Source organism: Pan paniscus, chromosome 11, assembly GCF_029289425.2.
Source record: "Pan paniscus chromosome 11, NHGRI_mPanPan1-v2.0_pri, whole genome shotgun sequence".
Taxonomy (NCBI): Eukaryota; Metazoa; Chordata; class Mammalia; order Primates; family Hominidae; genus Pan; species Pan paniscus.
In genome coordinates, this window is record NC_073260.2 from 21,565,841 (window position 1) to 21,591,395 (window position 25,555).

General features: G+C 40.9%; 1 long non-coding RNA gene across 2 annotated transcripts; it reads right to left on the minus strand.

Moving 5' to 3' along the window:
- Positions 1-714: 714 nt before the first annotated feature.
- Positions 715-25,211, minus strand: LOC134728523 (uncharacterized). 2 transcript variants are annotated; one of them, XR_010109010.1, is made up of 3 exons: positions 24,251-25,211; positions 23,178-23,484; positions 715-6,769 (listed from the first exon to the last, which is right to left on the minus strand). It is a non-coding gene; the product is annotated as an uncharacterized LOC134728523 (long non-coding RNA). The 2 variants fall into 2 exon arrangements; XR_010109009.1 differs by having other exon boundaries at positions 24,103-25,211.
- Positions 25,212-25,555: the final 344 nt, after the last annotated feature.

Here is a 25,555-nt window from a genome sequence, read left to right on the forward strand (position 1 = left end):
TTATCCTGATATCTGGAGGTAGACTTGTAGGGAAATTACGAACTTCCGGACATTGAGGAGGGCAGTAAAAGTACCTAGCTTTCCTCAGTCTCTTAAAGCGGTCTAATGACTACAAAGACATTAACAGACCCAGTCAAATCCCCAAATTTTAAGTTAAAGATATTTAAATCCAGAGAGATAAGGAGCTTACCCAAATTCATACTGCTGGTTTATGTCACAGGTAAAACCAGCACACAAGTTTCCTGACTCTCGTATTTGGCCCATTTCATCTTAGCGCTTGTCTGCACACCTGTTAGCAGGAGGCTCTGTGATTTGCTCTATATTCTAATCAGAGCCCCATAACAACTCCTGGAGGTGGACAAAGCAGGTGTAAGTAATGCCTTTCGATAGAAGAGAAAAACAACCTCAGAGCAACTCAGGCAACTCACTTATTCAAGATGAACTTAGTAGCCCTGAATTGGTGTGGCTTCAGGGATCATGATTCTAATATCTCCTTCAGTCAACAACAGATCCTTACACCCTCAGGTGTGCTGCTCCCCAATCTTCAAGCCTGCACAAGTGTGGGTGTGGCTTCAGAGTATTGGGCCAATCAGACTATGTCACTCTTCCGGTGACTTTGACCCAAGGTGTGAGCACATGGTCCAAGCTGAGCCAATCAGAAACCTCATCTGGATTTTGGTTTTAAACTGAAATTGAAAGTGAGTTCTTGATCTCTGGTAAATGATTGAGGAAGTGACACCAAATGAAATGACTGCTGCATAGAGAGGGCTAGGAGAATAAGACTGGCAGAGCATGGATGAGGGAAATGGACAAAAACAAAAACAAAAGTCTTTTAACATAAATCTTTTGGTCTTTTTTTCCTCAAGGCTCACTTTTCCATCACTTCCTTATCTATGCAATATCCTAGTATACTCCTAATAATTCTTTTTTGGGAGGCGGTGAAGTAGAGGAAAATGCTTGGATAAACTACATTCAGGGAGATATGCTATTTGCACCTGAGTTCTGCCTAACAGAATGCCTAAGTGTTAGTCAGCTGGCTTAAGCCCAGGCCATCGCCCTTGGACTCAGTCTCTTTGAGAAAGCCTTCAGTGTTATTTTCTACAGTCACTTACATACCTTCACTGTCAGCAGGAAGATGTCTGGGGGAATTGGCTTACCACTAAAGGCAGGACCCCGAGGAATAGCGCGGCTCTCTCTTCCTTCTAATCTCAAAGTTAAGAGGAAGGTTTCTTATCCCCTTTCTTTCTCTCTTTATTTCTTTCTCACTTCCTCTCTCCTTATACTGGCTCCCTGGCATCTTTTACTATCCGTGGAGTTCTGATGCCCCCTGCTGCTGACTGCAGGCTGCTGGCTGCTAACTGCAAGAAACACAGGTTTCCCTGGTTGCAGGCTCTGTGTTGGTTGTCTGTGCTAGTTCTTCCGCCTCTCATTATGTTTTCCTCTTATGTGATCTAATACTCTGGCTGTGTTTTCTCACCATCTTTCTGTGCCACTTGTATCTTTTCCCCCACACCCTCGTCTCAACATCTTTCTCATCACCTCTTTCCTCTTTCAGTTTCAGTTTTAGACTTCGTTCTCTCTGCTGTCATCTGTGTCTCAGTCTATTCTTGAATAGACTGGTTCCCTGCATCTTGAATTCCTGGTTCCTGCATCTTGATCTGTGTCACTGACTCAGCTTCTGTTGCACAACCTCACCCACTCATCAGTGGAATTTTTTTTTGTTTTTGTTTGTTTTTTCACAGAGAGACTCGCCACATGTTCCTCTCATTGTCCTAAGATAATTTAACAAGCAGGTGATTAGCCTTACTGAATAGGCAGGGTGGTTAGCTCTTTGCACAGAAAGTTCTTACAAGTAAAAATAAAGCATTTTCCAGGGTTCTAGAAAGTTAGATTTCTTCCACAGTTTTGTGTAATATTTGGCTTTTTTTTTTTCTTTCTGAGGTATAGGATTTTAAAATTTATACCTGGTGGGAACTAGAAGTGGGGAGGAGGTGAGTATTGGAAATCTCTGGGGCATGTTCTAGATTGGAGAAGGGAGTTCTGGAAGTTATGGTTCCAGGGCTCCCTGTGAGAGGGCAGTGCTTCTGACATCTGTGCCTGAGCTGCTCTGCGTATGAGGTGCCTGCTCAGCAGGTCCTGTTGATGGATCGATTCTTTGGCTCCTAGGACTAATACTCTAAGAACCCCACTGGCCTGAGTTTGTTTTTCTGCCAAAGGGAGCTATCTTTAGCATTTGAGACAAATACCCAGACAACATCCCCAAAGTGTATCTCCATCCATCTGGGTTCACAGGAGGGAGGGCATATGCTTGCTTATGGAAAGCATATGATTTACGCTAGTGCCTGTGGCTCTCCAAAGGAGAATGCAGCTTAGGGGTAGCATGAAATGGTGTGTACCAAACACTACCAGGCCAGGTGAACTGCATACATGATTCCACTGTCACACTCACAAGCATCCTGCAAAGGCTTGTTTTCTGGATTAAAAAACTGAGCTTCAGAGAGGTTAGGTACATTCATAGCCAGTAAGTAGCAAGGTTGAAATCTGCCTTTCAGGTGCAAAACCATCAGGAATATAAATCAAAAGCACAGGTTAGGTCATAAGGAGACCTTGGACTAAACTCTTTACTTCCCTGGGCTCGAGTTTCTCCATAAAGGTGATGATGGAGTCATCTCATGATATTCTAGGGTCTCTCTAAGTTGTAACATATCAAGATTCTGTCACTCTGTTACTCACTACTTTCCCTGACATCTTTCCAATTTGTTCTGCTGTGTAATTTATGAGAACATATATGTGTCCGTAAATTGTACATTAGTGGGTTTCTCTGAAGGCAAAGATTATGTCATCATCAAGATTTGATTTCTCACAATGCTTAACACCTTGTTGTTTTAAATGCAGTAGACACTAAGTTTTTGTTTTTATTTTCTGAAAGCAGAAAGAGTGGGAAGAAACAATTCAAACATGGAAGCTAGAGAGAAAATACAAAAGACAGGAAGGAAGGAAGGGGAAACATTAAAACGCGTTTTATTACATTACAGGACTCATTTAAGACATAACAGAAGCTTCATTATTTGTTCACTTTTTGCCTTTAAGTACTGATTCCTAAAAAGGACCAAAAATATTAACACATAAAGAATTAGGAGCCTGCTGAATATCAAATTGGGGATGAAAATGTCAAATCTCTCAAATTAGAAATCCAGAAGGAAGGCAGTATCTGTTCTAAAGGGTTACATGTTTGAAATCACATTTGTAGGTGTACATTTATCCTACAAAGCAAGACGCCCCTGGAGTGCAAACACACTTTTCCCAGCTTCAGGAAAACCACTCAGCATGCCACAGCTCCTGGAGGTGCCCGTTCCCACCATTATCACTGCCTCCCTGCAGCGCAGCCTCTCCAGGACAGACGCTAACAATCGATAGCAAACACCTCACACTTAAATCCATCAATGAAAATACTGTTACAATAATAGCAGCGATTTTATGTGGCTACTGATTTCTTTGGGGCCTCCCAAACCCAAAGGTAAGAAATAATAACAGTTCATTTTTCGTCAAGACAGACAATGCAGAAGGGTGATTGGAGCAGAGGTGCTTCCGATGAACTGTGTTGCCCATGTGAGCACTGCCAAGAAAAGGAAAAAACCCACCTCCTGGGAGGCTCTTGTGTTTGGGCTGATGAAAAAAGCAATAAGAATCCTCAGCAACATAATAAAGACAGCACCAGGCAATCCCACGTTCCTGGGCAAACCCATCACTGTGATTTTACCTGAGTCTGCAAATAAGGTTGTGTGACTGGTAAAAGGATAACTATTATCCCATTTCACAGATGGACAAACAGAGACTCAAGGGAGAAAGTGGCAGAACTAGGGCTAGAACACAGAGCTTCTTCCTCTTAATCCAGTATTTTTTTATTTGCTTTTTTCTCCCTTGAATTGAACAGCAAGGAGACAATCCAGGATATAGATCAAAACATTAAAGGAGTCAAACCAAATTGTGTTTTAGAAGAATATTTAATGACCTGGGGAAATGTTTACAATACAAAATGTAGTTAGAAAATAACTATGTGTGCACATGTGTATTATAATTCTGATTATGTAGACATTTTATATAGACACATACACACATTATATATCAACCAGGAAGTATCTCTGGATATAATGAATGACTTTGGCTTCTTCCTTAGGCTTTCCTCTACTTTATGCATTTCTTACATTCTGCACATATTTCTAATGTTTCTAAAAGTTAAGTTGAATATATAATTTGAATTAATAATATATATAAGTACAAACACACACCCATACAGAAGTCAAAATTAGATCATCTCAAGGGAAAAAAATGCTTTGCTTACTTTCTCTTGCTTTCTCTTGTGGAGGATATAAAACTAATCAGTGATCGAATCCAAAGTCTATGCTACACAATCAACATTATGACCTAAGTCAAATGCTTCATCTCTCACAGCTCACATTCTTCATCTACCAAAGAAGAGGCATATTCCTATTTATTGCCTAATTTCTATGGTTTTTGAAAAAATAAATGAAGAATCAAAATGTTGCGCCTTGAGTCCAAATGTATAGGCAGACAGGAAGCTGGTATGTGATGAGAGAGGGGGAGCCCTTCTCTTGAAACCACAAATTTAATCAGAACTTCTTCCTGTCTTCACCAAGCTGTAGGCTGAAGCAGCCCCTGTGATTATCTCTTCCTAATCAAGTGGGTGCCTATCTAGGGAGGCAGATGTAGCTCTGGTGGTGGGGGTGGGAGCCTCTAATTGCAGGATTTACATGAGAGGAGATTCCCCAGAGGCGGAGAAACAGACAGCCAAGGAGACACCACAAGCTATTTCCTCAAGAAGAAAAAGACAAGGAGGCCTTGGGAAAAGGCTGCCCTCTTTCTGGCCCTCAGGGCCTTTGTAGGTGGAAAAGGAAGTTAAACTGGGACTGGGCGGAGAGGGATAGGATTAAATTGGAGGTAACTTCATTGAATGGCTACTTTCTGCAAGGCACTATGGGACTGGTAAGGGGGAAAATGCAACAGCAAAGAGTTCAGAAATAAGATTTTTCTAGTGCCTAGTGTGAGTCAGAAACTCTGTTAGAGTCTGTGTTTAAATGATCAAGTTGAATCTTGAAGAATAATTTGTGAGGTAGAGATTAAATCCACAATATCAGGCACACATTAAACAAGAGCCTCCTAGAATAACTGCAGGTCTGGCAAACATGCTTTGCTTGCCTGCACGTGGCTTTCTTTTCAACTTGGCTTCATTACAACATAAATGTTCTTCCTTTTACCTAGGATGCCCTTCCCACCCTCCCCACTTGAACAATACCTTCAGTAATTACTTCAACTGCCACTTCCTCTAAGAAACCTTCTTGTACCGCTCTACTCTCAAGCTAGTTGAAATTCTGAACTCCTACTGCACTCTGCATTATTTTTTGTAATTATGTTTGCTTGTCTGCACCCCCACGACATTGCACATGTTATTTTGTGAGGATTTGTTGTTGTTGTTGCTGTTGTTGTTGTTTAGTTTGTTTCCCCCCACCTTTAGAATCTCTGGTGCCTAATACAGTGCCCAGAGAAAACAAAGTGATCAATAAATGTTTGTACTCTAAATAAGAAACTTGATGAAGTCATGGAAAGAAAGCAAAGGATATATGGATAAATAAATGAATGAGTGAATAAATGATATGTGAATAAATATATCAATGAAAGAAAGTATGAATGTTTCTAATACAACTCTGAATCTTATAGGTACAGAAAGTGAAAGGAAGTAAAAATGATTGGAACTGAGCAGAGATGGCAAAAACATACAGGTTACAAAGACCAACATCAAACTAATGCCTCATCCAGGAAAACCATGGCTATTTTTAGCCTGCAGTTTCCCCAAAACAGCATCAGGTTATTTGCAACTGACCTGTGCATTTTGAAAATTTCCAGTCATCCTGCCAATTTTCTATCTGGTGCATCCTTTGGGGCTCATGTAAAAGCCCCAGGCCCCCTAGATCTGCAAGGGGGCAAATAACCTTCTCTGATCCTTCTGAATCAGGTTGTGCATGTGTGTGGCTTTCCAGCTAATTCTGATCATTGCTCTCATTTAGGATCTTCTGTAATGAAAATTCTTGTACCTTCAGCTAATAGGGTGGCTTTAAAAAAATAGGAAAAAAAATTTCGTACCAAAGGGAAGGCTATACCAGAGAAAGTCTTGTATACCCCCATGAAATCTAGCATTTTATGGTTTCATAGTAAAACAACCACCAATCATAAAACAGTATTTCATTTTTAAAAATGTCTTGCTATTGGCAAAGAGATTTAAAGATATTATGTGCATTTTTCTAATGTAATCTTCATGACACCCTTAGTGCAGTGGGTATGTTCATCTTTCTTTGAGAGATGAAGAAACTGAGGCTCAATGAGATGACTTACTTTTCTTTTGTCTCAGCTCCTCAGACACTATGTGGATCTTCTTTCTTTTTCAATTCTCTTTTCTCCCATAATGGAGACATGATCACACATATCTGGTCCTTCTCTCCTTCTGGACCCATAGAAGGACTATCCATTCTGGTCCCTTCTAGTTAGGAAGGGCCATGTTGCTAATTCTGGTCAATGAGCTGTCAGGAGAAGCACATGTCATTTGAGGATATAAAGCATTTCCCTGCTGATGCAGCAGTCTCCAGTACCCACTTCCACTCTCCAGGTCACATGTTTCCTTCTTCCTCTGTTGGAGTTTCATGTTGAGAAAGTGGAGCCACAAAACCAAAGCCACCTGGATAGCTGAGCTATGACCCTGAAGAGGGGAGTAGATTTGGCATGAATGAGAATTAAACTTTTGTGCTGTTAGTCTGAAGACCTTTGCAAGTTATTTGAGGGTGCAATGTAACCCATTCTTACCTGACAAATGTAGATGCTCCTATGAAAAATTACAAACCTACTTTTCAGTCTCTGAAGCCCCCATCACTTAGGGTTTCTGCATCCACACGTTCCAGAGGTTTTTCCAGTTCTTGTTACTTAGTGCCCTCCTAGCGATCCCCTACAGAGCATTAATAGTGGCTCTCTAATCATCTTTGGAAGTGCACTTAAATTTTAGTTCCTGATCAATACTTCTCCCCACAATGCCTCACTTCTTTTGCCCTCCCCTGCATCACTGAAATAAACAAGCTGGGCTATTCCCAGGTTGCTGTACTTGCCAGCTTCCTATCCATTCCACTCCAGACCCACTGACGTAGCAATTACAGGAAGACTAGAGTCAGAAGATCTGTTGCAAATTTGAAGATTTTTGGAGCTGAAAGAAGGCATCCAGTGGTAGAATTAGGAACATAGGGGATGGAATTTGCCTCCTCCAATGCTTGCATACCCTCTACAGCAGAGTAGGAGGGTTACACTCAAGTTTCCCAAAGAAACACCTCTAGGGGCAGAGCATTCACTAGCTCACAAAGCATTTCTTCCATCTTTGAACAATCTGACTCTAGATAATTATTTGTCTTGTGCCTGTGTATTCCACACAGGTCCCTGACTGTACTACTTGAGAGTCAAACAGAGAAATCAATTCTTCTTCCCCATAACAATTCTTTAAGAATTTAAAAACAGTTGCTAGGTCTTCTTCAATCTGCCACCATATCTCCCCTTTCAGCCTAAACCTTTTCAATTTTAACATAAGAAAAATAATTATTAAACAGAAAAAAACTTACCAAGAATGCACAGCTAGTAACTAAAGTTTCTGGCTCCCAATCCAGTGCCCATTATAGTTATTTATTCATCTTTTTACTCAGTAAATATTTTATGAGCATATAATATATACACAATGGTAACACAGGGCTTACAACTTAAATATGATTCAACTCCTGCCACAGGAGAGCAAAAATTTTAGTAAAACGTAAGATGTGTGGACAGGTAGCTACTGTAGTTGGAAGGAAATGAAAAAAAAATATTCATTAAATGCTTTCTAAATGTCAAGCACTGCCAGGTGCTTCATATATTGTTTCATTTAATTTTCAACTACACTCTAGGGTTGACAGTATCATACCATTTTGTTCATTTAAGAACTGAAACACTGCTCTAGATTTTTTGTATTGCTGCATAAAAGACCACCCAATCGTAGTAGTATAAAACCATTTGATCATGTTCATGGAGTCTGTGGGCCAGGAATTAGAATAGGATATCACAGAAGTAGCTTGTTTATGCTCCAAGATACCTGGGGCAGTGGGAAGGTCTCAAATGTCCAGAGGCTGAAATCAACAAGAGATTTCTTTATGTACAGGTCTGGAACCTGAGGTGAGTTGATGTCTGGGCTCAGCTGAGACTGCCTGTAAGAGCCACCTACCTACGTAGAGGCCTATGTGCCTTAGCTTTCTGGTGGCAGCTGGGTTCTTCTAACAAAATCTGAAGTCATGCAATCCCACTTCCATTACAGTCTATTTGGTTAAGGTACTTATAAGGCAAGCATGGATTAACTTAGAAATTAGACTCCAGTTCATCATGGGGAAGTGAAAAGGTCACACTGCAGAAGAAGCTGTGGTACAGGTGATATCACTGCAGCAAACACTGAAGGCTTAAGCTGTACAGCTGGTGTGTGTTGAAGCAGGTTATGTATCCAGGCCACTTTGGCTCGAAGAGATTTTCTATGAAACTTCAGAAGATGGGTAGAGCATTGTGTTACTCAAGAAGGCTCCATGGAGGAGGTACCATTTGGAGTGGGATTTGAAGGAGGGGAGAGATTTGCATGTGGAAGCATTCTACATATGGGGTAAAGTGTGACTAAGTCACAGAGGGAGCATCATGATCTTCCTTCACTGTCTTCAGGCTATTTTCTATTCCAATAAAGAAACATGGAAAATTATCCTCTCCCAACAGTAAACAGAAGTACTGGGCATAGGAAAGTTCTTGTGACTAAAACGTGGCATTTTTGCCAGATGGCAAGTTTCCCTGGGTGACTATTACCTATGACACAGGGAACTGAGCTTGTGGCACAGCCCGGCCACAGGCAGACAGAGAGGACTGGGCTGAATGGAAGAAGAAGGAAGGAAATCTCACTTTGGGAGACCAAGGGTGGCTGAAATCCTCCATAATGAGGCAGAGTGTGATGGCAGCTAGAACCCATTGCCCTCAAGCCCCTGGGTAACCATAATTAGCTCAGACAGCATTTGAAATGAACATTTTAGATGTTGTTGGCAACGGTGCACCCCATACAAAGGGAGTCAGGCAAAAGGCAGGCTCAAGCCCAAATTATAGTAGAAGAGGCCTTCATGAAGATTTTATGAGCACCCAGTGGAACTACTTTTCATGGTACTATTCTACAAAGAATAGGTTTTTCCATTGCATATTTTAAACTAGTTGTTATTAGTGTATATAAAAGCTGTGATTTCAGTATACATATTTTTGAAAATGGCAATAATAAAGAAAAAAAACCATGAGGACAAAAATCCCAACAATTTTCAATGTCCTCTATCAACAGTCTCATCACCTACCTAACACATTTCCACATCCATGGACACCTACACCATAACCTATTACATTTTTATATTTATTTCATTACTTGCTTATTAACTATCACCCCTGTGAGAATGCAAGTTTCATACAGAAAGTCACTTAGTTCTGTGTCCTCAGCATCACTAAATGTCATGGTCATGCTTGCATATGTTGGTCACTTAATATTTGTTAAGTAAGTCAGGCCCTAGGGACAGGAGAGAAGGACTGACAAGCTTACTGCTACAACATTTTTCTTTGTTATGGAAGGGAACATCTGACCCCGTAATATTGTCAATGACCCAAGGTTGGTTTTCTTGCCACATATACCACAATTCCAAATTCTGTTTGGGAAACGACTTCAGGTAGATTTGAGATGCAACCTCAGGTCTTCTACTTAGTAGTTGTGTGAGCTTGGCCTGTCACTTAGCTTTCCTGAGTATTAATTTCCTTGTTTGGGAAAAAATATTTTTATCAGAAAGCTAATATGAGGGTCAAATCATGAAGGTATTTTGCAGATGATGATGCAGTAAGGGCCTCACTCCTCTGACTGGACAAACCTCAGGCTATTTGCTGCCAATCTTGGATAAGGGGAGGAAAAGAACAAGAAAATGTACGAAAAGAAGCAAAGAGAAAGAAAGGAACAAACAGTAAAAACAGGAAGAAAAGGAAGAGAAGGACAGGCGAGAGGAAACAGAGACACGTACTTTGAAAAGAGGCCAAGTGTAGTGGCCAAGGTTTGCAAGGCCAAAGCAGGAGAATTATCTGAGGCCAGGACTTCAAGACCAGCCTGGACAACACAGGAAGACCCTATCACTACCAAAGTTTTTCTTTAATTAACCAGGTGTGGTGATGTGTGCCTGTGGTCCTACCTACTTGGGAGGCTAAAGTGGGAGGATGGCTTGAGTCCAGGAGTTTGAAGTTACAGTGAGCTATTCTTATGCCACTGCACTCCAGCCTGGGTGATGAAGAGAGAGACCCTGTCTCTAAAAAAGAAGAAGAAGAAAATGAGATTAGAAGAGAAATAAGTAGAAAGAGGATGAGTGGCCAGAAGGAAGGAGATAAAGAAAATAGGGAGAGAAGAAAGGAAAGGAGGGGAGGGGAAGTTTGAGGAGTGTGAGGAAGGAAGAGAAAAAGATAAGAAGAGAGAGAAAACAATGCTGCTAGAAAGGAAGAAAGAGAGGGGAGAAGGGAGGGGAGAAGGGAGGGAGGAAGGAAGGAATGGCAAAGAAGGAAGGAAAGGAAAGGGAAAGGAGAGAGGGATGGAAGGAGGGAAAGAAAGGAAGAGAGGAAGAAAGAGAGAAAGAAAGAGAAAGAGAGAAAGAAAGAAAGAGAGAAAGGAAAGAAGGAGAAAAAGAGAAAGAAAGAAAGAGAAAGAAGAAAGAGAGAGAGAGAAAGAGAGAAAAGAAGGAAGGAAGGGAGGGAGGAAGGAAGGAAGGAAGGAAGGAAAGAAGGAAAGGAAAGGAAGAAAAGGAAGGGAGGGAGAGAGGGATAGAGGGAGGGAGGGAGGGAAAGAAAGGAAGAGAAGACGAGAAAGAAAGAAAAGAAAGAAGAAAGAAAGAAAGAGAAAAAGAAAAGGAAGAAAGAGAAAGAAAGAAAAGAAAGAAAGAAAGAAAGAAAGAAAGAGAAAGAGAAAAGAAGAAACAGAAAACAGGAAAGCTGGGGAAGACTAAGGAGGGAGAAGACAATCGAGAGAAAGAAAGAAATGGAGAGGTCCCTGGCAGAAGGACCCCAGGGTTCCCCCAGTTACTTGGGGGTTCAGGGATCACTGACTGGCCCCCAAATCCAGACTGTGGACCTCTCTGTGGTAGTATTTGCCCCTCTCTCTGGCCATCCTTGCCTTGGACAGTCTTTCTATAAGGAGCTCAAGCCTGCCAGGATGCAGAGCCAGGGTCGCCGGAGAGGCTGAAACTCACTCCCCTGAAGTAATCCTTCATTTCAGGCTCCCCAGCCCCGCTGATTGAGTCAGACAATTAACACAGCCCTGGCTGGGATGGACCTCTGTGTTTATGACATGATATGGGCTCCAGCAGACAACATTAGCCCTGACTTTATGGGGATTTATTCAGCCTATTACCATGACTCATACTCCAGTAATGAGATCTCTCTCTTCCGGGATTCAGCATTTTGCTGCTGGCATCCTCCTTCCTGCTTCCCCCGTGGCTCCATTTCCATTTTTTCCCCAGAATTTCCTAGCTTTCCTCTTGGCCTCAACCTCATTTTGGGGTGGGGAACAGCAAGTGGTCACTGTAACTTCTAACTTGCAAAATATCTGAGCCCCCGCCGCCAGAGCCACATGTCTAGACCAAGCCTAGAAACAAGCAATGAGAAAACATACAATATGAACAAAATTGGGCGTATTTTTTAGGGAGATAGGAAGGAAGGCTTGGACCTGCTACCAAGACCCGAGATCTGAAATGATGCTAATATCCCTTTATCCTCCATAATCTAATCTAGAATGCCTGAGGTGGAAGAGAAGCTAGAGACAATCTAGAATCTCAGCAAATCGATGGGGAAGCTGAGGCTTAAAGAGAGGAAGAGACTTGCTCAAGATCTCACAGTGAGTGGTAATTAGATCTAGAACTCCTATCTTCTGATTCCTCTTTTCTCCCTAACCTTTTAATTTATTAATTCATTTACCCATTCAAGCAAATACTTGACACAATATCAAGGCCCAGCTGTACTCTGAAGCCTTCCAATATGCTTGGTGTTAGCTTGGCCTCTGCCCCTATTTTGTGCCTCCTGAGCCCTGTACACATACACTGACATTATGGACTTGATCACTGCATTTATTGACTTGTGTATGAGGGGGCTTTCTCCTCCTCTAGGCTGGGTTCTTCAGGATACAGACCTGGTCTTTTTTTTTATTTTATTTTATTATTATACTTTAAGTTCTAGGGTACATGTGCACAACGTGCAGGTTTGATACGTAGGTACACATGCGCCATATTGGTTTGCTGCACCCATCAACCTGTCATCTACATTAGGTATTTCTCCTAATGCTATCCCTCCCCAAGCCCCCCACCCCCCTACAGGGCCCAATGTGTGATGTTCCCCGCCCTGTGTCCAAGTGTCCTCATTGTTCAATTCTCACCTCTTATTCACTTATGTAGCCCTGTCACTAGCTCAAGGCGTGACATTAAGTAGATGCTAAATGTTTGATGAAGCAATTAATGAATTAATAAGCTCCAATTGCTTCAAAATTCTGATCACTCATCAAGCGGTAAGGAGCACTACAGGTTCAGCAGACTAACCCCTGTCCCAACTGCCTCCTACAACATGGTCCAGACCCCTTTGTGAGCAGACACCATCTATTCCTCTTGTCTTCTTGATCCTTGATTTTCTCATACTACCTGGGCAGTGTGTTTCACCTTCCTTTCAAGAGACTGATTTGTACTAATTTAGAAGTTTTGGGATATTTATTTCAACTTTAAGGTGAAAGAATAAGCCCTTAATCCCATAGGAGCTGGCATGACCATTTTTAAAGTTCAAAGTTCTCTTTACCTATTTTAGTAATCACTGAGGGCTTTCCTAGGCAAACCAAATCAAATATAGCTTTTAAAAGAAACAATACTGGGTCCTTAAATCCCAGAGCAAAGAAGGGAAGAGAAAGAACCAGAGAGATGTTTAACTTATCTGCCAACCTGATTTGGATACTTTCTAATGTCCCTTGAGTCCAAGGGAAAAAAAAAAAGAGATCTCTGAGGAAAAAAGATCCTGCTCCCAAGACAAAGACCTGCAGTGGTCTGCAACTGGGCAAGATACAAACAGACAGCCATTTCCGCCAGGTAGGCTATAAATCCAGCCTTTATTACCTTTTATTATGTTGTTTCAACAGACTCTTAAAGACAGCACAATGGTCAGTTGATAGCTGCACTAAATCTCTTTCATTTTCTCCCCATATTAATTTCGTCTCCTGAATTTTTTTCTCTCTCTTCATGAGTCAAATTTTATGGGTCTTCTCTAGAGAAGGGCTGTAGAATGGAAACATTGTTTATGATTGGGAAAGAAAACCCAGCAACCCTCAAACCTCAAAACTATGAGCTAGCAGTGAATGTGTGTGTGTAACCTATATATGTAGACATTTTATATTTTATATGCATATATATATATGCATACACACATATAAGGCAGAATAGCAGAGGAGATGCACAAATCTAATGGCACAATGGGGGCTGAGATTGTGTGTGGAAGGAATGAACATAAGAACCATTTACTGCTGACATATCAAAGGCTGAAATGGAATTAAAATAAACTAAGGGCCACAATTTTTTAAAGCCCTACTTAAAGAACAGAATTCTGTTATGGGCTGAAAAGAAGTCCCAAGAATACTGTGAGGTGGAAGTGAGGCAGAGAGGGAAAGCAGGAGGGGAGGAGAGAGGAAAAGGAAGAGAGGAGGAGGAAGAAGGGGAAAAAGGAAGAGGAAGAGGAGGAGAAGAAGAGAGAACAGGAGGGAAGAAAGAGGGAAAAAAGAGGGGAAAGAAAAGAGGAAAATGGGAATAGAATAAGACTGAGAATGAATAAGGAAAAACTAAATTCCAGAATCTGTCTGGGCTCTGAAGTAAAGCTCAGAAACATTTTCATTGAATTTGATGAAGCAGATATTAAACAGATATTAACCATAGATCTTCAACAATCTTCTATTTTATTTGTCAATCAAATATTAGTGCCTCTTGGGAAATTGAATACTAGATGCTGATCTCCTTACTATCAGCATACAAACACACAGTGTCCCCACCCCTACCCCCACAGATATTGGCAGTTACTTTTCTTTAAGACTCCATAACCTACCCTGTACTTATTCTTAAAGAGTCAATTAATGATCCTCCTCATCGCTGAAACTGACTGTATCACTCTAATTTTTCTCTGAGCCCTTTGTCCTCTTTCAGAGCTGCCTCACGATGTCTCTGGTCCACCAGACTTGGAAGATTTTTTTCATATTTGCACTGTTCCTTCTTTCAGATCTGATTGTCAGCTCCTTGATAACTGGTATCACATGGACATCCTCCAGTTGGGCTCCCTCATTCAAAGCCTGGCTCTACATTCACAAGCTGTATTATGTTGAGAAGTTACAATCGAAGTAGAACCTGTTTCACCATCTGTTAAAGGGGGGAAATACTACCATCTACATCATGGGGTGGTAGCCAGAATCAAATAAAATGATAGATGAGAAGTGCTGGCTCTACCCTGCTATCTAATTCTTGTCACTTTCTGGCTGAAAGGCAATGGGGCCAGCAACCTAGGTTTTGAAGTTTGCTTTACTCATTGGAAAAATAAATGTAACACTCAACCCTTGGGAACATCATAAGGTGGTATAATACTGTGGTTCTAAGTTCAGATCCTGGAGCCAGACTACACAGATTCAAATGCAAGCTGCCCCACTTACTAATGTATGGCCTTCAGGCAAATTACTTAAATTCCCTTTGCCTCTATTTCCTTATTTGTTAGAAAATGTTATTATTACCTATTCCATAGTGCTCTTGTGGGGATTAAATGAGTTAATTCAAGTAAAGTACTTAGAACAGTTCCAGACACAGAGTGAGCTTTAATATATGTTAACAATTATTATTGTGATTTCAGTGAGATAGTACGCATGAAGGACATAGACACATGGTAGGATTTCATCATGTGGTAATCCCCACTCAGGAGATAAAAATCCTCCCACTCCCAGAGTTAAAGTCTATCAATAGAGACAATACATTGCAAGGAAATGGAATTTTTATCTCCTATAATCTAGGCGAATGCTTGATACCATCATTACTGAGGATTTACTTTTCATTTGTATTTCTTACGCATCAATATTTTGTTCAGGAGAGCACCAGATCAGGAACTTGCGAATTCACCAGATAAAAAACTTTTGTTGTTTCTAATGAGGAAACCAATTCTTCAAGCCTTGTTAGAATTGCCAAACAGGGTTTCCTGCTGGGCGGCTGCATTTACTTGGCATCTCCTACTGAGAAACACCAGTACCATTCACAGATTGGGAAATGGAGAAGACAGACAACTGAATGAGAAATACCAACTTAAGTGCTGAAACTTGTCACCACCTTCCAGAGAATAGGAACAGATCTTTTTTTAAGAAAATGAATTTCAGGAGTTAGGCAAATTCATTGCATTTATATCCTCTGAAAATGTCAGAGCTAAACAATGAAATTTAAGAGCTCCTACAGTGGCAAAGCTGCAATTGATTGATAGCAGCTGCTGGGAGCAGTGAGGAGAGAGTGATTCTGAGGCTACTTCCTAGTTCAGTGGAAAAGAACTATAATCCATTAGTGATGCCTGCCATGGCCACGGAGTTGGACAGTGTTAGACCAACTTGCCATATTCTTTCTGTTTCTGATCTAGTCAAAATTCCTAATGCTACAGATGTTTTCAAATTCCCTACATTGGGAAAAGAAGGGTTTAGCCTATGTTCATTTTGAAATGCCATTAGTACATGCAAATTTACTGAGATGTAAAGAGTTAAATAAATAAGAATGATTTGTGTATTCTTGGCAAGCAATTGGAAACTGCTAAACAGATTTTATAAACTCTTGAATAATGATGTTATTTCTTGGATAATTTAAACCGTCTTTTCCCCATCCCCATTGGTTATTCTGTTTTTAATCTTTACTGCCTAGGAAACCTATTAAAAATAGGCTGACGCTTGTTTAAAATCTTTACTAATTCTACAATAGTAAAGTGTACAAAGAAATTGAATTTTACCAAGAATTTGGGAATAAGCAAAATAAGCTAGCATGAGGTCACCACAAGAAAAATATATATGGCTGGGTGTGGTGGCTCACACCTGTAATCCCAGCACTTTGGGAGGCCGAGATGGGTGGATTGCCTGAACTCGAGAGTTCGAGACCAGCCTGGCCAACATGGTGAAACCCTGTCTCTACTAAAAATACAAAAAATTAGCCAGGCGTGGTGGTGGGCACCTGTAGTCCCAGCTACTTGGGAGGCTGAGGTAGGAGAATCGCTTAAACTCGAGAGGCGGAGGTTGTGGTGAGCCAATATTGTGCCATTGCACTCCAGCCTGGGTGACAGAGTGAGACTCCATCTCAAAAAAAAAAAAAAAAGAAAAATATATAAGATTATTGTGGGCAGTCTTCTAAGAATTTTAACTTAAAGAGAAGTTTGGTTTTTTTTTCAAGTCATTCATGGATTCATGGATTTTGTTTTTTTGTTCCTGTTTTTGTTGTTGACCTACTAATATAATACTAATAATAACAACTCTTTGTGTTTTTTAAGCACTCTCCCTTATATTATTTCATCTGATCTTCACATTAGCCTCACAAGCAAGGCATGTAATAATTTTTATTCCCACTTTACAGGGAGGAACTTGAGCTTCAAAGGTAACGGGTTGGAAATACCAGGGAAATCCTATTTTCTCTCTCTCTATATTTCTCTCCATCTTGGGAAGGAAATTAGAGGTTGAACAAACCTAATGCCATTGATTTGATTCAAAATTTCAGCCTCACACATCTCTATCATCAACCCTAATATCCCTTGACTTAAACTAATTTAGTATCCTAATAAATATTTAAATAGAAAATATTTAATATCCTAATACATAGGTTTAAGGCAAGTTGCAAATTGTCAAATGATTGATAAAAAGCACAGGATTCTATAATAAATAAATGAAGACAGTTACTTTCAGTGGTGGATTCAGAGAAGGATTCATAAATGAGAGGGACTTAGTTTGATTCTCAAAATTAAATAAAACAAAAAGACGTGAGATGAAAGACATCTCAGAGAAGTTTCAGAAAAGTGGTACAAAATCCTTGTCTTGAAATTCAGTAGAGAAAAAGATCACATACAGCTACCTGGAGTGAAACAAACGGAGGGACATAATTGGAAAATGATTTCTGACTCCTCATGTTTTTTAGTTATACCCATAGCTGGCATGTGGTCACCACAAGTGGTTCTACCGTGGCACTGACCTTGCTCAAACATACCACATGGTTTTTAGTGACAATCAGTCCTGTGTCTTCATCCATTTTTTTGCCATTTGCTAGATACATGCCTTTAAGTGTATAACTTCACTCCCAGACTTCTTCTTTTCTTTTTTCTTTCTGCTTTTTGTTTAATTTTCCTGGAAGAAAAAATGATGTCTATTTCCCAGGGTTGGTGTAGGATCATGACAACCTACAAAGGGCACCTGGCATATAGCATGTGCTCAGTGCATTAGTTCTCATCCTTATTTCTTACTGTCACAAGCACCTATCTGACTCTAGAGGAAAGAAAAGATTTGATTTTCTCTAAGCAGTACCAAGCCTGCAGATGAGAGTATCAGTACTGAAATTGAACTCCGTGTGTATGTGTGACATAGGGTTGAACATTTCATCAATTTCTAACATTGTTCAGCTAGAGATTTAGGGTAGATTTCCAGGAAAGCATGGAAGTGACTCTAAATTAAATCAACCTGGTAAATTGCTCAGGGATTGTGATGCCTTGCCACCAATAAAAATAAATAAATAAATAAATCACTTCTAGTCTCTAATAGTTTACAGCTTGATCTAGCAGAAGTAATTTTTCAGAAATTTTACTAAATGCTCATTTAATGAGTGTGAGGTGAGTGACACGACCTAGTATGTGTGAAAACAGATAACGCTGATTATATTAGACCCTATTTCTTAGAATAAAACTTAATGCATGTGGACTCAATGAGATTAGGTAAAAAGGGAAAACCTTTTGGATTTCATGAAGAAAAAAACATATACACATACATCTTTACCCATATCTATACATAGATACATATGTATGTATGTACTTATATAAGTATGTACTCATGCATCTATTTTTTGAGCTGTATGTGGCAATTCTACCTACTGTACCAAAATATTTCCTCAATAAATATCGTCGTAGCATAGATAAGAAACAATTATAGTTAACACACCAATTTATACTATGCATGTGGATATTTCTAAAGTACAGACAAGTAATTTTTGCTATTAAGCTGTTTATCATAGCTTACCCCACAGTCATTTTGTTTGTTTGTTTTTGAGATGGAGTCTCACTTCATCACCCAGGCTGTAGTGCAGTGGTGACATCCCGGCTCAATGTAGCCTTTGTCTCCTGAGTTCAAGAGATTCTCCTGCCTCAGCTTCCCAAGTAGCTGAGACTACAGGCTCGTGCCACCATGCCTGGCTAATTTTTATATATTTTTTTAAATAGAGTCTGGGTTTTACCATGTTGGCCTGGCTGGTCTCGAACTCCTGTCCCCAGGTGATCCTCTCACCTCGGCCTCCCAAAGTCCTGGGATTACAGGTGTGAGCCACCACGTCTGGCCCTCACAATTATTTTTAATGCTATATAGTTTACTAAATAAAACTCTTTTAATAAGATCTGTAAAGGCTTCGTTTAGCCAGCAAGCTATACTGTACAAGTTGACCACAATTATGGATCAATGTTCAATAGAATGTTAGAATAAAATTCCTCTTTAAAGAGGTGACATGTTGATCTGCCATTACTGGTTAACATCATAACTTGAAGTGGTTTGCTAAATATCATCAAGGCCTTAGGAACAGAAAATACAAGGATAGATGATGTTTCTTGGGGAGGATGGGTGAAACATAAAAGCTACCTAGAGAAGGTCAAGTGGTTGGTAAGGGGAGCTTCTGATGGTGTTGATCGTCTAACGTGGAATAGGAATGGATAAGAGGAATTAGCTCTGGGAACAGAACTACATGATGGGAAAAGGGGCCCACTGAGTTTCTTTCACATATTCAACAAAATTTTTGAGCATATACAACGTAGCAGTATGTATGTTTAAGCAATAGCATCTGCGTATAGCAATAGCAAATGTGAAAAGCAGAGTCCTTGCCTCTAGAGATTATGTGCAGTGCACTATCTCTAAAGGTGTGTGACTCCGCCCCCTCCACCCAGCATCATCAGTACCACCTGGGAACTTTTCAGAAATGTGAATTCTTGATATCCACCCCAGACCTACTGAATCAGAAGCACCGGGGTGGGACCCTCTAATCTATGTCTTTAGGAGATTTTTAGAACCACTGGTCTAATGGAAAGGGTTCTATAACTTCTGTTCCTCAAAGCTATCCTGCCACAGAAAGTGTGAGAGGGAAATAGCTTAAAATGGCAGGAAAGTTATTGATAAGCCTCCTTGATTCCTGCCTGTCTCTTTGCCTACGCAAGTCATTTGGTATATCTGTGATGTTGCCTGGTGCATGGAGTCCCAAACTTTCCTGCTTACCAGAATTACTAAAGAGTTGTCTATTCATTCATGTACTCATTCATTTATTCATTCATTTTTTTTTTTGAGGTGGGTCTCTTTCTGTCACCTGGACTGAAGTGCAGTGGCGCGATCTCAGCTCACTGCAACCTCCGCCTCCTGAGTTCAAGTGATTCTCCTGCCTTAGACTCCCGAGTAGCTGGAACTACAGGCATATGTCACCACACCTGCCTACTTTTTGTATTTTTACTAGAGACAGGGTTTCACCATGTTGGCCAGGCTGGTCTCGAACTCCTGACCTCAGGTGATCCACCCACCTCGGCCTCCCAAAATTCTGGGATTATAGGCGTGAGCCACTGCGCCTGGCCTCATTTATTCATCCTACAAATATCTGGGAAACATTGACATTAGGCATTCATATAGGCATAAAGATTCAGTTGCAAAAAAGACAAGCATTATCTTTGCTGTTAAGGAGTTCAGAATCAAAATGGGATGTCAGAATATAAACAATAACATAAAATAATCATAAAAATTACAAAAGCAAAGAAAGTATTATAAGACAGTCTCTATGTGTTGTATTGGTCAGGGGTGCAATTTAGTCAGAGTCAGGAGGTACCTCTCTGAAGAAGTGATATTGAAGCTGAAGGATGAATAGACATTACCTGAGAAGAGAGACCAGCCTTAGCAAAGTTCTAGAGAAAGACAAAACGTCACTGTGTTCAGGGAACTAAAAAGGGCAAGCATTAGTAGAGTGAAGAGAACAAAGGAAAAGTTATTCTTGTTTGATATTGAAATGGTATAGGTTGTTAGAGACCAAAGCAAGGTAGCTTGGGAGGACACAAAGAACAGGGAAAGGCGAAGACTCAATTCAAGTTAAGATGGTCACTATGGCCTCAAAAAAAAAAAAAAAAAAAAAATGGATGAGAGCAGAGCAATGCAGGCTGAACCAGTTAAGACGATCTGCTGCTGTACCCCAAGTAAGTATCCAAGTGATCGATACTGGCATGATGGGGGTAGGGGAGTGTCAGGTAATGCAATAACATACAAAGCAGGGATCACTCAATTTAGAATGGTTTGTCACTCCCAGGAATGGCTTCCAAGCTATTAGGACCCAGAGATAACCCTGGACTTGGCAACTAGGTAGAGAGAAGGGGTATTCACCTATGTAAGTGACCTTAGGCAAGTCCTTGCTCGAAATCTCTCCTCCTCTCTGCCACCAATCCACTCTTACCCCTTAGTTTCTTCTTCCTAAGTGTTGCACTCCCACTCTTCTTTTAAAGTGCACATGCCCCGAGGAATTAAAGCTCTGAACAGTCTTTGAGAACGCTGAGCACATCAGTTCCTTCCTGAGAGAGGAGGGTTACAAGGTTCCTTGGTTACAAGGCTAATGCTCTGCTGTGACCCTGGTTTTCCTCTAACCCAGGTCAGGACAGGGATGTGATGTGACTGACACTTTTTACCCCACACATGGCCTCTGGTGACTGAAGGTTGACACTTTCACCAGCCCTCCCCCCAGGGTGCCCCGTCATCTCTCCTCCAAAGCTGACAGCACATTGGCATTGCTGACAAATGACTCATTTCCAGCCACATAAAATGGCTTCAATCTTCTCTTTTGAAGTCTCACAGATTACCTCCTCCGCCTCCTGCTTTTCTGACAACTTCGCTCCAGCAGTGCATTATGTTAAAAACCACACTTATTATGCCAGAGTGGGTCTGGCACGATTAGAGTTCAGTTTTTATAACAGATGTGGATATGTCTGTAATGACCTGCTTGGCTCAATGCTCCTGCAGGCCTGTGACCTGCACAGCTAGTGTCACAGGACCCAGTGTCCTCCCTGCAGAAATCCCACCTCCAGAGGGAGAAGAGACTGTCCCACCTTCTGCACTCTTTTAATTCTATTTGAATGTGGGGTGCCACCATGAACTGTCACCCAAGTCAGAAACCAAGGTGTTCATTCAGATTTCTTCCCCACCTTTATCCCTCTTAGCCAGCCACCAAGTTTCCTTCTTTCTTTTGCTTTGGCATCTCTCCAAAGGCCCACTCCCATGCTCCTGGATCACACTACCATCACCCTTCTTTTAGAATATTGAACAATCCTCCATCCATATCTCTGCCTCCAGTCCTGCCCTTCCAAAACAGGCTCCAAAGTAATGGTTCTAAAATGCAGAATTATTCATCTACACTCACTGCTCTCAATCCTTTAATAGCATCTCACGACCTTGGGAGAAAGGCTTCAGCTTAGAATTCAAAGTTCTCTCTAAAGGCCTCTCCTGCTTCTTTACTCCAGACCACCTTCACCCAAAATCTGTTATGCAAGTAGGTATCAAACTATTTGGAGGTTCCCTCGTACACCCTACTCCTGGGTTCCTTTATAGCTTTGCTTAAGCTTGTTCTTACCTGGAATGCCTGGTTTTCCTTTTTCTTTGCCTCACTAATACCTTCTCATTCTGCAGGGCTCATTTCACCTCCAGGTAATCTTTCATGAAATGCCCTCCTCAAAGGTATTACGAGCCCCTTTTTGATACTAAAAGAGTCTATGTTCCCCTCTATCCTGCCATGAATCTCATTAATATATTGGTTCTTTTACTTGTCTTCTGTCCCACTGAACTATGTGCTCTTTGAAGGCGCAAGTGGTGCTTTAGGCAACTCAGCACACCCAGAGACATATAGAGCAAAAGGTAATTGACTATGGAACTCATCCTTCCAGCCTGCAGTTCAGCTTTGATAATGGTTAGTGTGTGCATCGTGGTTCTCCATACATGACACATTTTAGCATCTGCCAGCCCATTTAATCTTCACAACAAACCTATAAGGAAGTCATTTTAACTGATTTTACAGATGAGAAAACTGAGCCTCAGGGAGGTGGAATAACTTGCTTGTTTTCATGCAGCTAGGCAGAAGACAGTGCAGTACTTGCTGAGGGACATCTACATGGATTTGGGTAGGAAAACATCACTATAGAGCTAAGCCACGAAGGATTAGAAAGAATTTGTCAGTTGGAGTAGAGTGGGGTGAGTGGGAAGGTTATTCCAAGAAAACAAAAAGTGTATTTCTAAATATCGACATCATCATGAACAAAAGCACAGAGCTATGAGGGAGAGATGCGGTTAAAAATAAAGTCCTCGTCTGAATACATTTCTACCAATTGCTAGCTGTGTGATCTGGAAGAGTTGCCTAACCTCAGATTTTTCTTATATAAAATGAGAATAATAAAAGCTCCAAAGCCCTTAGATTAATATGCAGATACAATTAAATACATGTGTATTATGTATTATATAACTCTGTGTGTGTGTGTGTGTGTGTGTGTGTGTGTGTGTGTGTGTGTATCTTCCTAAGAAAATACTCTGACAAGCAGCAATGGCTCAATACATGTTAGCTATTTCTAGTAATGCTATTCCAATTATCTACTGTTATGAAAGAAACTACTCCAAAGCATAATATTATCAAATAACCATTGTTTTGTGTATCACAAGACCTCAGCTAGAAGAGTTGTCTCCAACCTATGCAGCATGAACTGGAGCACCCACTTCCTGGATGACTTCTTCACTCACTCACCTGGTGCTCATGGGCTGGGTTGTCATCTGTGTAGGAAAAAGGTGGTACTTGTCAGCCAGGTATCCAGCTCAGGCTGCTGACCAGGGTAGCAGCAAAGACCAGATTGATCAGGATGTTCTCTCCATGTGTCTCAGGCTTATCCCTGAGTCGTGACTTGTTTCCCAGAGGGGAAAGAAACATGAGCAGAATCTGCAAGGCTTCTTATGAGGCAGCTTCAGAAGTTACAGAAAGTCCCTTCTGACAAATTCTGTTGGTCAAATAAGTAGGACAGCCATCCCAGATTCCAAGGGAGACAATTGGATTCCACCTTTCAATGAGACGTTGACAATGAATTTGTGGCCATCTCCAATACACCACACAACTGGTACTACTAGCAGTGCTACTAGCACTATTATGACATTCAGAAGTGACTGCAGTCATTCCACTGCGATGAGCATATAGAGTGCACATAAAAAAGGGATGACTGGGGGATGAAGCCACTGAGAAACTGCTACACCGACATGGTAGAGTAGAAGCAGTAACATTCTAGTCTCTTCACTATATCCCACAAAGCCAGTGAGAACTAAGCAAGTGAATTTCCCAACCCCAGGGGGTGCATGTATAAACCAGGGAGTCAGAAGCTACACTCTGAAAAAGAGTGAGACCGCTAGGAGCATCCCTGGGATTTCTTTTCTGACTCACCTGAAATGAAGCAGCCAACTCTCCCTAGCCTTTTTCTTTCTCTTACCTGATGGAGGTCACACTGAGTTATTTTTCCAAACTTTGGAGGTAAGAGAATGAAAGGTCTCAGCTATCTTGGCCATCACAAGCCAGAGTTACTCATGGGGAACAAGGCAGGAAGCATAAAGAGGACACAGCAAAGCAGATGTTGTACATAAAAGACACTTTCTAGCACAATGTAGTTCACATTTCTTCCCTTACTTACTGTGCTGATTTTTTTTTTAACCATATGGGTTTTTGTCGCCACAAGATACGTATGACCTCTTTTCTCAGTTCATTGATCTGGTAACACACACACACACACACACACACACACACACACACACACATCTTTGGGGCTGACCTGTTCTTACCTGTTAATTCTATTAATGTCCCTGTTATAAGGCTACAGTTGAAGAGAGATCTATATAATTTAATGATATCTCCTGTACTTCTCTTCTTTTTCTTAATTCCTGACAGCAATAACACACACAAAATTAAATGCATTTTTAAAAGTACATTCAAAGACATCCTTTCACACACATATATATTTCATTCTCAAACGTATCCCCATTTGGATGATAAATTACATGATTGCCTAACTTTCAAACATAAAAAGTACACTCCTCTGCAAAACATACCATTCACAAACAAACACACAAACACAGAAACACACTGAATTCCCCTTCTCCTTGCAAATACACACAGATAACCAACCACTCTAAAATGCACACACAAACACACATACACTCACAATAACACAGAGATGCCCTCAATTTCTAAATGCATATTTTCAAATCCTTGCCTAAATCATCCTCCCCATACAAATAGCACACACCCATTCACATATTAATACTTACAGACTCTCATACCCACAAACATGCAAGAGAGAAATCTAGGAAAACCAGACACACACAAAAAGAAAAAATATAGAGAGAGACATGTAGACTAATGCACTCTCTCAGTATTCCCTGCACATATGACACCTCTAAGGAGGCTGTTGATACGTCCTGGACACACAAAAATGCCCGTGTTCAAATGAACTCCTCCACACCCACATACTACAGACAAATCCAAGCATATCCTTTTTTTAATTGTGGTAGAATCAAGCATCTACTTTCAAATACAAAATCACACATAGACTATAATAAATAAAACATATTCAGGCATAATTATACACACACACACACACACACACACACACACACACACAACTTCTGGCCTTAAGTTCTCTTCTTCCACCAACAGTGTCTCTCATTTCGTCTTAAAGCCCAGCCTTCACTCAGAAGATCATCTTTATGGAAATCTTCCCATAAACAAAAAAGTCCTCCTTTTTAACAGAGCCGTCCTAGTGCAGACAATCCCTCTGCCCTAGATGGCTCCTGCCTCCCTCGTGTCCCAGACTAACTGCCCTGGCCACCAACAAAGACTCTAGAAACACTTTTGCAATTCTTTAATTGGCCTCAATTTAGACAGACTAATAGCTCTAGAAATCTCAGAGGACAAAAAGATAACACTTAATACGGATGACTGCTTAAAAAGGAACAAGGACATGTCCTTTGCAGGGACAAGGATGGAGCCATTATACTCAGCAAACTAACACAGAAACAGAAAACCAAACACCGCATGTTCTCACTTTTAAGTGGGAGCTGAACACATGGACACAGGGCAGGGAACAA